At 50.8% G+C, this 15226-nt stretch overlaps 2 protein-coding genes and 1 non-coding gene across 13 annotated transcripts in view; 2 read left to right on the top strand and 1 right to left on the bottom strand.

Annotated features, from left to right (window-relative positions):
- Positions 1 to 15226, top strand: part of LOC111561809 (neuroblastoma breakpoint family member 6-like) — a 129029-nt gene that overhangs the window by 57214 nt on the left and 56589 nt on the right. The gene's annotated exons all lie outside the window — the stretch shown is intronic.
- The window catches only part of LOC101095725 (neuroblastoma breakpoint family member 6-like), a 74395-nt gene that overhangs the window by 39598 nt on the left and 19571 nt on the right, over positions 1 to 15226 (bottom strand). Inside the window, exons 1-2 of one of the 10 annotated variants that reach the window (XR_006582965.1) lie at positions 6311 to 6820; positions 2459 to 4496 (exon numbers count right to left, since the gene is read on the bottom strand). The exons of 7 other annotated variants lie outside the window; for them this stretch is intronic. The gene's annotated coding sequence lies outside the window, so the exon portion shown is untranslated. Of the gene's footprint in view, positions 1 to 2458; positions 4515 to 6310; positions 6824 to 15226 lie in introns of those variants that run through there. 2 more of the 10 variants (XR_006582966.1, XM_045033388.1) reach the window with 2 other exon arrangements.
- LOC111562189 lies at positions 7111 to 7274 on the top strand. The gene has a single exon (XR_002745231.1). It is a non-coding gene; the product is annotated as a U1 spliceosomal RNA (small nuclear RNA).

Genomic DNA, 15226 nt, shown 5'->3' with positions numbered 1-15226 from the left:
TTTTAAGTTTGAGTTGCTTATTTTGACAGAGAGACAGACAGAGAGACAGAGAGCGCAAGCTGGGGAAGGGCAGGGAGAGGAAGAAAGAGAATCCCAAGCAGGCTCAGGGGCCCTTGTCAGCGTGGAGCCCGACACGGGGCTCAAACTCATGAACCATGACCTGAGCCGAAATCAAGAGTCTGACCCTTAACTGACTGAGCCACCCAGGCACCCCGTCTTCTTTAGAATTTGCTTAGTAACATTTTCTTTTCTCTAGCTTGCTTCACTGTAAGTATCCAGTGTATGATACGTATAACTTGCAAAATATAGGTGGGTCGACGACGTTATCGCTAAGGCTGGTGGTATTTTTTTTTATTTATTTTTTTTAACATTAACTCATTTTTGAGAGTGAGAGAGACAGAGCATGAGCGGGGTAGGGGCAGAGAGACAGGGAGACACAGATCCGAAGCAGGCTCCAGGCTCCGAGCTGTCAGCACAGGGGCCGACGCAGGCCTCAAACTCACGGATTGCGAGATCACGACCGGAGTCGAAGTCGGATGCTCAACCGACCAAGCCACCCAGGTGCCCCATGGCTGGTGGTATTTGGATGGGGCTTGCATTTAATGTGTAGATTGCTTTAGGTAGTATAGACATTCCTCTGAATTTTCTAATTGTTCCAATCCCTTACACTACATTTCCTTTCCGACATCGTAGTTTTCATGTCTCTCTTTTTTTAAGAGTTCCTTTAAAAAAAAATTATTTATTTTGAGAGAGAGAGAGAGAGAGAGAGACAGAGAGAGAGACAGAGAGAGAGAGAGCATGCACCTGCAAGGGGGGGGGAGGCTGGGGAAAAATAGAGAGGGAGAGAGGGAAGTCAAAGCAGACTCAAGTTGTCAGCGCAGAGCCTGTTGTGGGGCTCAATGAAGAAACCATGACATCATGACCTGAGCCAAATCAAGACTTGGACACTTAACCTACTGAGTCACTCAGATACCCCATGATTTTCATCTCTTAAAGGTACAGAGGGTCTTTTCTATGTTTTCCATTATCTATTTAACATTTTCAACTGATGGAATATGATCACTTAAAACACATTTTTAATGATGATTTATTTTTGAGAGACAGAGAGACAGAGAGAGAGAGCACGCATATGCACGCACAGGAGGGGGGCAGATAGAGAGGGAGAGACAGGATCCGAAGCAGGCTCCCAGCTCTGAGCTGTCAGCACAGAGCCTGTCGTCAGGCTTGAACTCACAGACCTCCAGATCATGACCTGAGTAGAAGTCAGAAACCCAACTGAGTGAGCTTCCCAGGCACACCTATGATTAGAATACATGTGTTCATGTCCTTCTCTGGTGGTTCTCACATCTGGGTCAGCTCTGGGCTCTGTTCAAAGGATTGATCTCTCTCCTCATGAGCAATTCTTTCCCCTTTGTGAGAACCGGGCCCTATTGCCTCTAATCTTCTCACAGGATTGCCCCCGATTTGCTGGAGGTGGCTCCCAGGGAGGCACAGAGCAGGACTGTGCTGCACCCTTTGGGCGCCCCAGCAGTTCTCCCTAGTTGGCTTTCCGCAGCTCTGTCTTCCCTTCTACACTGTCCTGTGGACTCTCAGCTCCGTGTCCTCGACCCCACGAGGTCCACTGGGCTCCTCTTCAGTCTCCTCTCCCGGTTCCTTGCTTGGAAAGTCTCTCGGGGCAGCACACTGGAGCCACGGTAGGGCTCGGCTCGCCTGTGTGTTTCCAAGTGTCCGGGATCGCCATCCTCCAACCCTGATGCCCAGGATCTCGGAAATCCGAATTCCCTCTCCTTGTGTGGTTTGTAGTTGCTTTCTGGTTTCGGGCAGGAGAAGAAATCCAGTTCCTGTGGGTCTGTATTGGTGTGGCTCCTAGAGTTTAGAATCAATGTTGGAAAATGATTCTGAATACAGACTTTTACGAATACAGAAAATAGCCACAGTCAGGGTGAAACACTGGGAGAAGGAAACCCTCAACGTCTGTACTTAAAAAGCACTGCACCAGTGCTAAGGGCATTTTTTTTTAATTTTTTTTTTCAACGTTTTTTTATTTATTTTTGGGACAGAGAGAGACAGAGCATGAACGGGGGAGGGGCAGAGAGAGAGGGAGACACAGAATCGGAAACAGGCTCCAGGCTCCGGGCCATCAGCCCAGAGCCTGAGGCGGGGCTCGAATTCACGGACCATGAGATCTTGACCTGGCTGAAGTCTGACGCTTAACCGACTGCGCCACCCAGGCGCCCCAGGGCATTGTTTTTTAAAGAGGAGCCTGTGGCCTTATTGGCCGATGAGGCCACTTGAGGAAGATGAAGTGGGAGGAGCAGGCGGCCTCGAGGACGCCCATGCCAGGCCCACAGCACTTCGGTGCAGGAGGGCAGAAGGCAGAGGGCCTGCCCCGTGGCTAAAGAGCACCATCAAGAGCATCATCAGAGCACCATCAGCCAGGGTGCCCTCGGCCTGGCCCTGCAGCCCAGAACAGGCACGGTTTGTACAGGGCCTTGTGACCCTGCTTCTAAACGCCACACCGGCCTGGGAACTCGCAACGGCTACTTCTCGCTTCAGTGCCCGTCCTCACGTGGTCACCCAGGGGAAACAGGACCCTGCTCCCTCCGGATGGGACGCGTGGTCCCCACACGGGAGCTCCTCAGCAGTTCTAAAGCACACGAGTGACAGCGGTGCCCTGAGGGACAGCGGGGCTCAGCCGGCACTACTCCCAGATGTACGCTTGCCTGGGGCCAGCTCAGCCCGGCGAGCGTGGGCTGGGCGTCCGTCTACACTGCAGCACCCGAGTGCTTTGAATCCACGTGGCGAAAGTGGTGGCTTCCCACGTGCAATGTCCCGCTTAGCCTGGCGCCTCCTATCTCCGTTTATGGCCTCCAAAGTGTGGCGATGACCGCGGCCTAGTTACGCTGTCCCCTTTTAACTAAGTCCTCTCTGGGGACCTGGGACTCGTGGCCAGACCAAGCCCATCGAGAGTCCTCTATAAGATAACCCAGTGATCATACTTAAGTGGCACCTGAGAGGCCCCCAGTTGTGTGAAAGCCTCGTCTGTGTCTTCCTAGTGCTTTAGAATGCGTGTCCTTCTGTATAAATGTACCACAGAGACTTCTCTATGTTGCTACATAGCGATATGTTTTGGGCAACATAACTGGTGGACAGAGTCTGTTAGAGGAAATGAAACACAGTCTTTTCGGTGGCTATGAGAGCAAAACGTGTATAAAGAAATCAAACATTTTTCTTCACCTGCTTTATTTCTGATCTGGGCACCGTCTCTAGGCTGAGTGTGCGAGAGGAGCAAAGTCACACTGTCCCTAAGAAGGTCACGGTCCAGTGTTTAAAGTCTTCGGAGTAAAGGAAAAAGTTGGGGCTTCTTTGATCATTGTGTAAGAATCCCCAATGTAAAAGTAAAAGAGAGTGTTTCTTAGGTTGGGAAAGCCTTAGAGTCAGCAATGGAGATCACAGAAGCTACCACCTGGGCTCTAACCCCAAGAGATGTAGTTGGTGTGAGGCCCCAGAATCTGCATTGCTTACATCAAACCCAGGTGATTCTGATGCAAGTGGGCTGCAGACCAATTCCAACATATTGCTCTCTAACATTGACCCAAAGGTACGAATAAAGTTGGTTTCCTTTAAGGGAGCATCTTTAACTGCGAAGCGTGGAAGTCCTTCCCCAAATGTGGCACCGAGATCTGCAACTATTCCTCGGCCAAGTGTCCTCGGTCATGTCCTTCCAGGAACTAACACAAAGCTATCGCTCCACGATGATTTCCTAGAAAGAGTTCAACAACACAGACAGCAGCAACCACAAAACCCTCAAACACCATCCTCCCCACCACCTCCAGTAACAAATAGATCCATCCAAAGACTCACACCTGAGGCAGACACGGGTCCTACTTTCATGGTGGACGGAGTGACCCCACGTGTGCTGTCACACTTGGTTGTTTAAGTCTTCCCATGAGTGCCTTTGGCTGTCAACAGGGCAACTCGCTGGCCCAATCCGCAGAACGGATGACGAGTCTGTAAACAAGTAGGACACAGAAGCCCAGAGCGAGGCTGTGCTGCCCCGTGATTATTCCAGGATCCGGACAATTCCTCCCCCATCCCTGTGCTGCCGGGCCTGGTCGCAGAATCAGTACTCATGAGAACTCGGTGCTTCCACAAAGTTCGTTTTATGTCCGTGACATTTACGAGAGCAACAGCCTATGACGCCCTATAAAGCTCAGGTCTGCTCGGGATCCAGTCACAGATCACTTCTGGGGGAAAGCCGTAAGCGCCATGCTTGCATGTTCGCTCTCTGTGACATGCCGAAAAGTAGCTCTGTGCCTTAAGAGAACTCGCGCAGAGAAACGTAGCTGTGAGACGAGGGGGTTCTCCCGTATTTTTCCTTTGGTAAGTTATGTCCTTGCCCTCCTTGGGAAAGGAGCACAGCCCACTCTTGAAAAGTGAACAGTCAATCTGTGTGACCACCAGTGGCTTCCACTTTGCAGAAGAACGTGCTGAGCCTGTGTGCAGGGAACAGACTTTGAATGGTACAGAAAAGAAGGGAAAGAAAAAAGATGGCGGGTGATGAGGTGAAGAAAGGCAAAAGAAATGTAGATGCAATTCAATTTCCTTACACCTTGCAGCCCACTGGTCAACAGCTGACACAGGACCTCCTCAAGGAACTCACAACTGCCTTAATGTTAACGCTCTGCTGGACGCAAAAACCAACCTCGGCTTGAGGCCAACCAGACCTCCAGGGTCCTGTAAGCCTTCTGGAACGTATGGAACTCCTGACGGAAACTTCATTGGGCTCTACACCCCCATCCTCCCCCACCCCCAAATTAAAACTTTATAACCAGTCACACCTCACAATCCCAGTGCAGCTCTTCCTGTCCCCCTGTCCTGTCCTCACGCTTTTTATAAACACCTTTTTGCACCGAGAACGTCTCACGAAGTCTTTGTTTTGTTTTTTAGTTTATTTATTTTGAGAGAGATACAGGGAGAGAGAGAGAGAAAATCCCCAACAGTCTCCCTGCTGTCAGCACAAAGCCTGACTCTGGGCTCAATCTCACAAACCTGTGAGATCAGGACCTGAGCCAAGAGCAAGAGTCAGATGCTGAAGCCACGGAGCCACCCAGGTGCCCCGAGAATTCTTTCTGAACCTTTCACTCCTGGAGCACCTCACATCGGCAGGTACCTAACCTAACACTTCACCGTGGAAAAGCAGCGCTTGGCCGGACCACCTAAGACTCACGACCTGCAGCATTTATACAGAATAGATTCCATCCCGCAGATCTAACTACCGCTGACGTGATGAGCCAGACGCCTGACATGGGTTGTCTGTCGCGGGGGTCCCGACTCACCGCGAACTTAGAGGCTTAAAAGGACACACGTTTGTTACCTGACAGTTCTGTGGGTGAAAAGTCCCAAAAAGGATCTCACCAGACTCAGATGGAGATGTCAACAGGGCCAACGCCCCTTCTGGAGGCCTAGGGAGACTGAACAATTTAATCCAGGGAAACCTCACTACAGTGCAGTCGGGAGGTTTTGGCAAGGGAGCGCCTGTGTCCCACCCGCCCTGGTTTCCTCTGTCCATCTTCCGCACCACCAGCTACAGCAGGCAGACATCTCCTCCTCTGCCTCCTCCAGGTAGAAGGCACCCCTGTAATCCTGTAATTCCAGGGGGCCGCCCGGATATTCCAGGACGATCTCCCCATCTCAGGGTCCTTGACCTAAGCACCTTCGCTGAGGCCCCTTTGCTGTGTGTGATGGATCATTTTCACAGGATCCGGGATGAGGCTGGGGACCTCCCAGGCAGGGGGCATCCTTCCGGGGACCACCACACTATTGACTCAGGTGACAACGAATGTCGGACCCCCGGCCCCATGCCCCCCCCCCCCCAGGTCTCTTCTAATTTCAGCAGTCTAGTAAAAGTCAAGCACACGTCAAGGCCCAAGGGAGACAAAGGCAAATCAGAAACCAGAACGCGAGGGACAGGACCAGGAAATTGCCCCAGGACTAGTCTCTTCCGAGTAGGTGCTGCTTGGCTTTCCAGACCTGGCTTTTCCCCACGGAAGGGGAACTTTGCTGGCGGAAATCTCCTCCAAGGGGAAGCGCGCAGGGGGGGAGGAAGGGACGGCAGAGGCAGAGTGGGGCGCCCGGAACCCCACTAACCCCTGCTGTGACCTCTGGCAGTGCGGGGAGGGTCTAAGTGAGCTCAAGTCAGGTTTCCGTGGACCCGCCCCCGCCTCAACCCGGGCATCCTGGTGCGCCCCAGCCCGGGCGTCCACCAGGGGGCGCCGCGGCCCCGCCCCGCCCCGCCCGGCGAACGCACCTGTAAAGCAGCAGGCACGCGGCAGTTCTCAAACGACAGGTGTGGGTTCGCGCGCCCCGAGCTGCCAGACGTTCGGTCCCCCCCCGCGCTGGTGTCCAGTCCTGGTGCGGGGGGACTGGCTTGGCGGCTGAGCCCCTCAGGTGGAGCCATCGCACTGTGTCTCCTTCAAACCGGGCTCTGGGCAGAGACAGAGCGAGAGACAGAGCGAGCGAGGTGTGAGGGCGCTTCTCCGGCTGGGGGACGTCCTCCCTCGTGTTCCTCTCAGGCGGGCGCAGTCGGCCCGGTGCTGACCGCCGCGTGGGCGCCACGACGGGCGCAGGGGGCGTTGCGGGAGCTGCATGGAGAGGGAAGACGAGCGGGAAGCAAATCAGCGTGGAGGGGAGAAGACGGAGGAGACCCGCAAGGAGAGGAAGGAGGCGGGGGGCGGGAGGAAGAGGAGAAGCCTCAGCGCTGAGATCCCGGCGGGAGCGGAGCTGGGGGCAGGGAGACGGCGTGCGCGTGGAGCCGGGTGACGCGGGGAGGGGCGGGGAGTGAGGCGGGGCCGTTGCGTCCTGACCGGGGCGTGGCCTTATGGAAATGAGGCCGCGGTGGGCGCCGCAGAATTCTACCGGGCGGTAGAATTCCCCGGGCTGTGGAAGTGCCCGAGCTGTGGCTCGGCTTGTGTGAGGACGACGTGTGTGGGGTGAGGACGGTTGAGACGGGAGTGGGTGCGGAGGGTTTTGGGGTGCGGGGAGGCCAGTGACCGTGTGTGTACAGTGCGGTGCGTGTGAGGCTGGGTTGGGGCGGAGGGGCCGGAAGTCATACTTACCTGGCAGGGGAGACACCATGATCAGGAAGGTGGTTTTCCCAGGGCGAGGCTTGCCCATTGCACTGCGGGCGTGCTGACCCCTGCGATTTCCCCAAATGTGGGAAACTCGACTGCATAATTTGTGGTAGTGGGGGACTGCGTTCGCGCTCTCCCCTGGTCAGCGGTCTTTCAAGGTCAGATGTGTCTGAGTGCTTCGTTGCCTTGTTTTTCTCCTTTCTCTTCTTCCTTTAAGATGTCTGTTCACAGCAGAGTAAGTTGCTGCTTTTGTAGGCAGTTCTTTACTTGTCCTGTCCTTGGTATTGGTCTCCTGTGTGGCTGGTTGTTTCTCACTTTTGGCGGGGGGAGCAATGTCCCTTGGGGGTTTGAACTGTTCCTTACTGTCACCCTGATCCTCATACAAAGGCTTCTTTACGGATTTGCCTTTGTAAAGAGGGCGGGAGGGCTCTGACCTCTCACCACACATGTGGCGCCAGGACTGCAAGTGGGAGCTCAGGACCTGACCTCAGCTGGGTTAGGAGCTGGAGCCCAAGTCAGATGCTTGCAGTCTGGATGCTTAACCAAAGGAGCCTCCTAGGCGCCCCATGTGTTCGCATTTCTTAGGGATGGCCTCAGTGCTTTCTCTGCAGGAGGGGAGGGAAGTGGGGCTGCAGTGGTCAACCATTGCCTCACCTCCCCATTTTCTGCCAGCAGGTACAAGGGAGCTCCCAGGAGCCTAAGGCCAGTGCTACTCAGAGGTGTCTTTGGGGAAAAAAAAAAGAAAAAAGAAAATCACTCCAGGGCTGCCTGGGTAGCTGAGTGGTTGAGCGTCCCACTTTGGCCCAGGTCATGATCTCAGGGTTCCTGAGTTTAAGACCCACCTCCTGCTCTGGGCTGACAGCTCTGAGCCTGGAGCCTGCTTTGCATTATGTGTCTCCCTCTCTGCACTGCGCGTGCTCTCTCTTGCAAAAAATAAATAAGAACCATTAAAAAAAGAGAAGAAAAACACTCTGAAAGGAGGGGATTATATGGAAAAGACAAAAAGAATCACACGGGGATTTGGTTGGGTTCCCACAGGGTCCCCATGGGTTGGGGGAAAGGGGACTCTCACACAACAGGAACTCAGGAAACAGGCGCACAGGGATTGGAGCATATGGAAGGCATTTCACACATCTGTAAACATTTTGCCTCACGTGGAGATCGTGGTATGTGCTTGGCCGTCATAAGGTGCCTGAATCAGGAAATCTGGAGGTACTCTCCCTGAGGAAAGGATGGGGCAACTACCTTTGTCCTTGCAGATCCAGAGCCATTCTGAGCCCTGAGAGAATCTTACGCGTTGACTGACATGCCAATTCAAGATCAACGCAGAGACCCTACACTTTTAAGTTTGCTGGGTTTCCCGTGTGTGGCCAGAGGTCCCCTGGCGGAGAACAGTTGACACGCGGAGTACAGAAGTAGGCCATGAAACAGAATATCACCTGCATATACCACATTACTTACCGCCCTCACTAGTCTCACTGAACATGGGAGTGGGCATTGCAATACCTGGTATTCAACGAGGTTTATGGAAAAAAAATGGAAAGTTTGGGTTAATAGTTTAAATTGTTGTGTCCACATTGAATTCCGTGGGCAGTGAGGAAAGTTTTCTAGGTTCTGAGTGTGGAAATGAGGGGCTAAAGGATAAAAAACAATTCTACAACTCAATGTAACTTTGGTAACAGTATCTTTCACACTTGACACAGTTTTCTTTCATTTTGTCTGATGCCCTGCTCCCCTGAGTAAGTCTAAGTGTATTTGTACAAGAAAGCTGCTATCAATACGAAACGTAAAATCCATACCATTGCCTTGGGCCCTGCTTATTCCTAACGGTGTTTTCAGCTGGTTTCTAACTGCTTGTAGCCACGTTATGGCTCACTCTGAAAGCAGCCCATTCTAGCCACAGGCACACTTCTCCTTGGCCCACCTCTAGTCTAGGTTAAGCAGACCCTCTGAGCTGGCTCCCTCACTGGGGGCAGGATGTAGGTCAAGCAGGTAATAAAGGGAAATGGAGAGAGGATGCTTAAACCAGGCGTTGTTGTGAGTGTGATGGACAATGTGGGAGGACCATGGCATTGCTAAAATAACATGCCTGGCGATACCTCTCCCTCTCTCTCTCTCTCTCTCTCTCTCTCTGCAAACTTGCACTGCCCAAAGAGCGATGCTGGGAGAAACCATTGTATCTCTTCTCGGAGGAAGAAAATTGGATTCCTGCTGATTTATAAGCTCAGCCTAAAAACTCCCCCCAGACAATTTGGACCGAAGAACAGGAACTGGGTTCCTTGCAGTTGCTCAGTTCCTTCAGTGACCCTGGCCTGGAAAGAAAGAAAGGTACCCCGGTCAACTTTCCGCATAAACGTCGAGTGAGGAACCTCTTGGCAAACACACTCATGGTAGTTAGTGTAGGGAGAGTCCTTACCTACGACATGCCTGTAAGTGGGAGGGATCTCGTGTGAGCAGAACCCTGTAGGGACTCAAACATATGCCCGTGGATTTATGTAGCTTAGTTTCCTGGAAACTGTCGCATCAGTTATGTGAGTATCAGCCTAGCAGATGACTTCTACCAGGTTCATCGACTTCAACCAGATTCATTGGGTACAAGTGACGACTTCATGCAGCACTTAGAGAGCACGTATGTTAACTCGGGGCCAGAACACGCCCTAAGGTGGGAAGAAGTTTCTTGCAGTTAGTGTTGGTTGTCCGAGATTTCTTGTTGCTTTGCTCGTGCCTCACACAGTTAATTTTATCCTTGAAAATGTACATCAAACTTGATACCAGAGAAGATTTGTGGGTTTGGTGGGTCTGATTTGGCAATGCAGTATTTTATGTGTGTCCTTTTCAGATGGATGTGTCTGATGCAATTCTCTGACTGTTCCTAAAGCACTCATCATGGCCAAGATAGACAGGGATAATCTGTGAGCAAAGTGACTGGTGGATCATGGATGAAATACGTAGCGGCCTTTATGGCCATGTTTCTTGCTGACACGTCTTCCAAAATCACGTATTGTTCTTTTTGCGTGTGCCCATTTGTGACTCCCAAAGCCCAGAGCCACCTTTCCCTGCCACCCTGTGGTCCTTGTCCTCAGTTCCCTACAAGTTCAGGATGATGACAGCTCTCATTAAATCCCACACAGGAGAAAGCCCATAGATCGTAACTCTCTATCCCTTAGCAAATGTTAATTTCCCATATTAGGAAAGGAGCAGAGATTAAGAGAATATCAAGTACAGTGAGCACTCTTACCTTGAGGAGGTACATCGACCTTGGGGAAATCTGCCACACCACGAGTGAAAAATTGTTCCCTGTCTCCCCTGGCATAATCTTAGGAGAAACGTAACCTTAGGAGAAATTTCGGATTTCCCTTCAGCCAAATCAGCAGGAACGTACATCCCAAGAAACAAGTGGGGGATTATAATCATTGCAGCCGGAAAGATCACACCCCATGGTCTCAGTAAGAGAGTGGTAGAAAGAACCACACATGACAGGATTAGGGCTGTGGTTGGTTGATGGTGGGGAGGCTGGAAGGAAGCAGGGTCTGCTCTACCTTGAACACTGGTAGTCTGCACGGGCCCTTCTTGACTGCGGTGAGAGTCAGCAGTCATTTCCTTACGAAAAGAGGAGGGTGTTTGGGGCGTTGTAGTTTGCACGGTGACCTGGTGTTTGTGGGGCCTGCTTGGAATGATCAGGTAGTCTTGTTGTGTCTCATTGTCTCAGGGTTCAGAGTCTTTTTGAGGTTGAGATCTTGTATCTGAGACTGTTTATTCCCAGCGTGAGAACAAAACAGTCAGGCCGGGATGTCAGCAGGGCCATTCAGGACATCAGAGGCTGGACGTGTTCTTTCTCCCTGGAAATCCCTAACCTAGAGGTCAAGAAAGAGAGCACTCTGGGCTCACAAGCTGTAGGTGCGAGCCTGGCTGAGTTACAGTGTGACTTTGCCTGAGTGTCTTGAATTTTCCTTTCTGTGGCTCAGTGTCTCATTTCAAAATGGGGCCAATGGGGTTTCTCCTACACGAGTCGTCCCCGGTGTTACAGGAGAGGTGCAGGTGAAGCACTGAGCTCAGTGCCTGGCAAGGAGTAAATACTCAGCACGTATTAGGTCTGCTCAGTCCTCTGCCGTCAGCATTTTTATCATCTACCTCATTCTTTTTTTTGTTTTGTTTTCCAAATATACTTTATTGTCAAGTTAGCTAACATACAGTCAAAACAGTGTGCTCTGAGCTTCAGGACTGGGTTCCCATGATTCCTCGCTTACATACAACACCCAGTGCTCAAGCCAACAAGTGCCCTCCTCAATGCTCATCACGAAATTTCCCCTCTCTCCGACTCCCACCATCAAACCTCAGTTTGTTTTCTGTATTTAAGAGTCTCTTCTGGTTTGCCTCCCTGTCTGTTTGAAACTATGTTTTCCCCTTTCCTTCCCCCATGGTCTTCTGTTACGTGTCTTCAGTTCCACATTTGAGTGAAAACATATGGTATCTGTCTTTCTGTGACACTTACTTCACTTAACATAATACCCTCCAGTTCCATCCACCTTGTTGCAAATGGCAGGATTTCATTCTTTCTCATGATCAAGTAGTGTTCCATTGTATATATAACCCACATCTGTATCCGTTCGTCAGTTGATGGACATTTAGGCTCTTTCCATAGGTTGGCTATTATTGAAAGCACTGCTGTAAACATTGGGGCATACGTGCCCCTCTGCATCAGCACTCTTGTATCCTTTGGATAAATGCCTAGTAGTGCTCTTGCTGGGTCATAGGGTAGTTCTATTTTTAACTTTTTGAGGAACCTCCACACTGTTTTCCAGAACGGCTGCACCGGTTTGCATTCCCACCAACACTGCAAGAGATTCCCGATTCTCCACATCCTCGCCAGCATCTGTTGTTTCCTGAGTTGTTCGTTTTAGCCACTCTGACTGGCGTGAGGTGGTATCTCAGTGTGGTTTTGATTTGTATTTCCCTGATGATGAGCAATGTGGAGCATCTTTTCATGTGTCTGTTAGCCACCTGGATGTCTTCTTTGGAAAAGTGTCTATTCGTGTCTTCTGCCCATTTCCTCACTGGAGTCTTTGTTTTTTGGGGTGTTGCGTTTGGTAAGTTCTTTATAGATTTTGGATACCAACCCTTTATCCGATCTATCATTTGCACATATCTTCTCCCACTTCATCGGTAGCCTTTCAGTTTTGATGATTGTTTCCTTTGCAGTGCAGAAGCTTTTTATCTTGATGAGGTCCCAATAGTTCATTTCTGCCTGTATTTCCCTTGCCTTTGGAGATGTGTCAAGTAAGAAGAGAGAGGGGGACAGAGGATATGAAGTGGGCTCTGTGCTAAGTGGGCCCTGTGCTGGCAGTAGATACCCCACCTTGAGTATTGATCTCACGAAATGTGAGATCATGACCTGAGCTGAAGGTGGACGCTTAACTGAGCCACCCAGGCACCCCTAGAATAGATTTTCCAGAAAAAGAAAACCTCTGATGCTGCATACACCTTCCCCACCACCCAAAGAAGCCAATTTATATCGCATGCAGAGAAAAATCAATCTATAGTCTACATCCCCACCAAACATACAAAGCAAGGCCATATATTTTAATACCGCAGCAAAAACTCATTGTACAAGCACTTTCTATTCACCTAAGATGTCCATGTACAAAGGCAGTAGAAAAAGAGTACTAAATATACACCACTCAGGGAGTCTTGATTCTGTCACTAGGAGTCATTTAAAGACGAACTCTGCCCAATAAGAGATGACTGGGGAAGTTTGACTTTTGTACAACTGATCGTCACTGAATACACTTTATTGTAGATCTGAGACAAAAGTCTGGGAGTGGAACCGGTGGGAGAAATAGGATGTAAATGGCATCCGTTTCACCGGGTGGGAACAATACTATAAGAAGTGTCAGGTGGAGACAGAAGAGAAAATAGAATAATGTCAGAAGTCTGAGTTTGGGAGATCACTTAAAACTTGTGTTGTTTTCATTTATTTTTGAGAGAGAGAGAGAGAGAGACAGTGTGAGTGTGGGGGCAAGGCAGAGACAGAGAGAGAGAGGGAGACAGAATCTGAGGCAGGCTCCAAGCTGTCAGCGCAGATGCGGATGGGGGGCTTGAATTCACGAACCGTGAGATCATGACTTGAGCTGAAGTCGGACGCTCAACCAGCTGAGCCACCCAGGTGACCCTGTGGTTATTTATTTTTAAGAGAGAGAGCATGCAAGCGGGAGAAGGGCAGACGGGGGGGAGGACGGAGAATCTGAAGGTGGTTCTGTGCTGACAGCACAGAGCTCGATGTGGGGCTCAAACTCATGAACCGCTAGGCCATGACCTGAGCCAAAGTTGGACCCTCAACCTGCTGAGCCACCCAGTCACCCCGAGATCGTTTAAATCTTAGAATGGCGATGTGACAAGTTTCACAAGGTAATACAGAACCAAACATGTCCCGCACTTGTGATGCAGTGTTCAGCCCGACATCTACAACCTTTCTAAACAACAGGTGCACATTCAGACACACATATGTACTCTTTCCCACAGGGGAAATAGAGCCTAAAAGATACAGAGACTCAGCATTAAATACCAGAAGAGAACCAAGAATATTTACATCACGATGGTGATGGATTGGAGCCCTGAAGGAAACATAATTCACCAGTCCCCAGTGATTGTCAAAATAAACACTTTAATGATATAGAACAGGGAGGGAGTGTTCTTTTCCACAGCACAATGCCAGCAAATACACATACACAAGGATGATACAACTAGAGTTTTTCCAACATACAAACAGATACGGTTGTGACACACTGCAGGGATCACTAAAAGATGGTAACATTGTAGAGACAGACTTTAGAGAGAGCATCTTCGCACATTCTCAGATGTCACACCCAAACAGAAGACCATGAACGATCTGATAGGCCCCCCATAGAAGGCAACCAGTGCTGCTCTCACAATGATGGTGATGGCAGACTGGACGCTCTGGGTCTCTGGGTGGGCGGGGCTGGGACAACCACAGCATTCACGAGGGAACGACCGGGGAAAAGGTTAGCCTGAATTTAATCAGGAGGAAGTGATCAGACACCTTCAGGATGTAGACCATCAAGCCAGACATCTGGCCTGTCCCCTACAGACAAGGAAGTGTCACCACCACCAGAGACAGCCACAGAAAGGTGAGGAGATGTTTGGGGTTCGAAAGGACTACAAAATTACGATAGCACAATCTTCTGAGTCCTTTGGAACCCAAGATATCTCTTCTCCTTTTTGTCGTCTTATTTGTGCTGTGGACACTGGCTGTTTGAAGAAAGACAGGCCCGATGTCTTGTTCCATGGTCGAAATTCTGCAGTTGTCCGATCCCTACCTCGTGCTCAGATTCAGGCTAAGCCTCTTCAGCAAGAACGCTGCGTAGTTAATGCTGTCTGCTCCTGGCACAGCCCAGCGGGTGGCCCAGAATGTCCAGTTGGACATGGGGTCTATTGCCACGTTGCTCCAGCCTCCGCTTATCCGCAGGATGGAATGGAGAGGAGCCAGACTGAAGGTGTCTCACAAGGGCGTGTGGTCTGGGCATTGGCTGCCTCGGCGACTTATCACGACTGGAGTCAGAAGAGCGAGAATTCCTCTCATCAAACCAGACTTTTGGAGTAAAAATCCCAGAGAGTGGCTTGTGATCGAGATGTCGATTCTCAGCTAAGGATCCCTGGCATGTTCTGTTTGGGCTTTAGCTTGATTTGCTGCTTTAGAGTTCTTTTCAGCAAGTGGAGAATGATGGGGTTTTATGATGGGGTTTCGTTTAAATGAGGAGTATCTTTTCTTAGTTCCTGGAGTCCTTGGTATCTGAGACAGAGAGTGAGAGAGACAGAGGAATCAAATGTGAGTCTCGTTCAGCTCCTGCTGACGGCTGAGCCTGGAGGGATGGCTCCGTGGTGACAGAGGCCAGGGGCGAGCTGAGCCCCCGTGCAGAGAAGGAGCTGAAGGGGGGTCTGCAGGCAGGCTGAGGGGGAGAGTGAGAGCCACAAGTCGGAAGCAATAGCCCCCTCAATTGCATCCAGCCTACACTGTAGGATGCAGGGACCCCTGTGCTCCCCGCGGCAGGCGCCTGGTGGCATCCCAGCTCAAGGCT

The sequence above is a fragment of the Felis catus genome, chromosome C1 (genome assembly GCF_018350175.1).
Source record: "Felis catus isolate Fca126 chromosome C1, F.catus_Fca126_mat1.0, whole genome shotgun sequence".
Taxonomy (NCBI): Eukaryota; Metazoa; Chordata; class Mammalia; order Carnivora; family Felidae; genus Felis; species Felis catus.
This window is presented reverse-complemented; position numbering and strand designations above follow the sequence as displayed.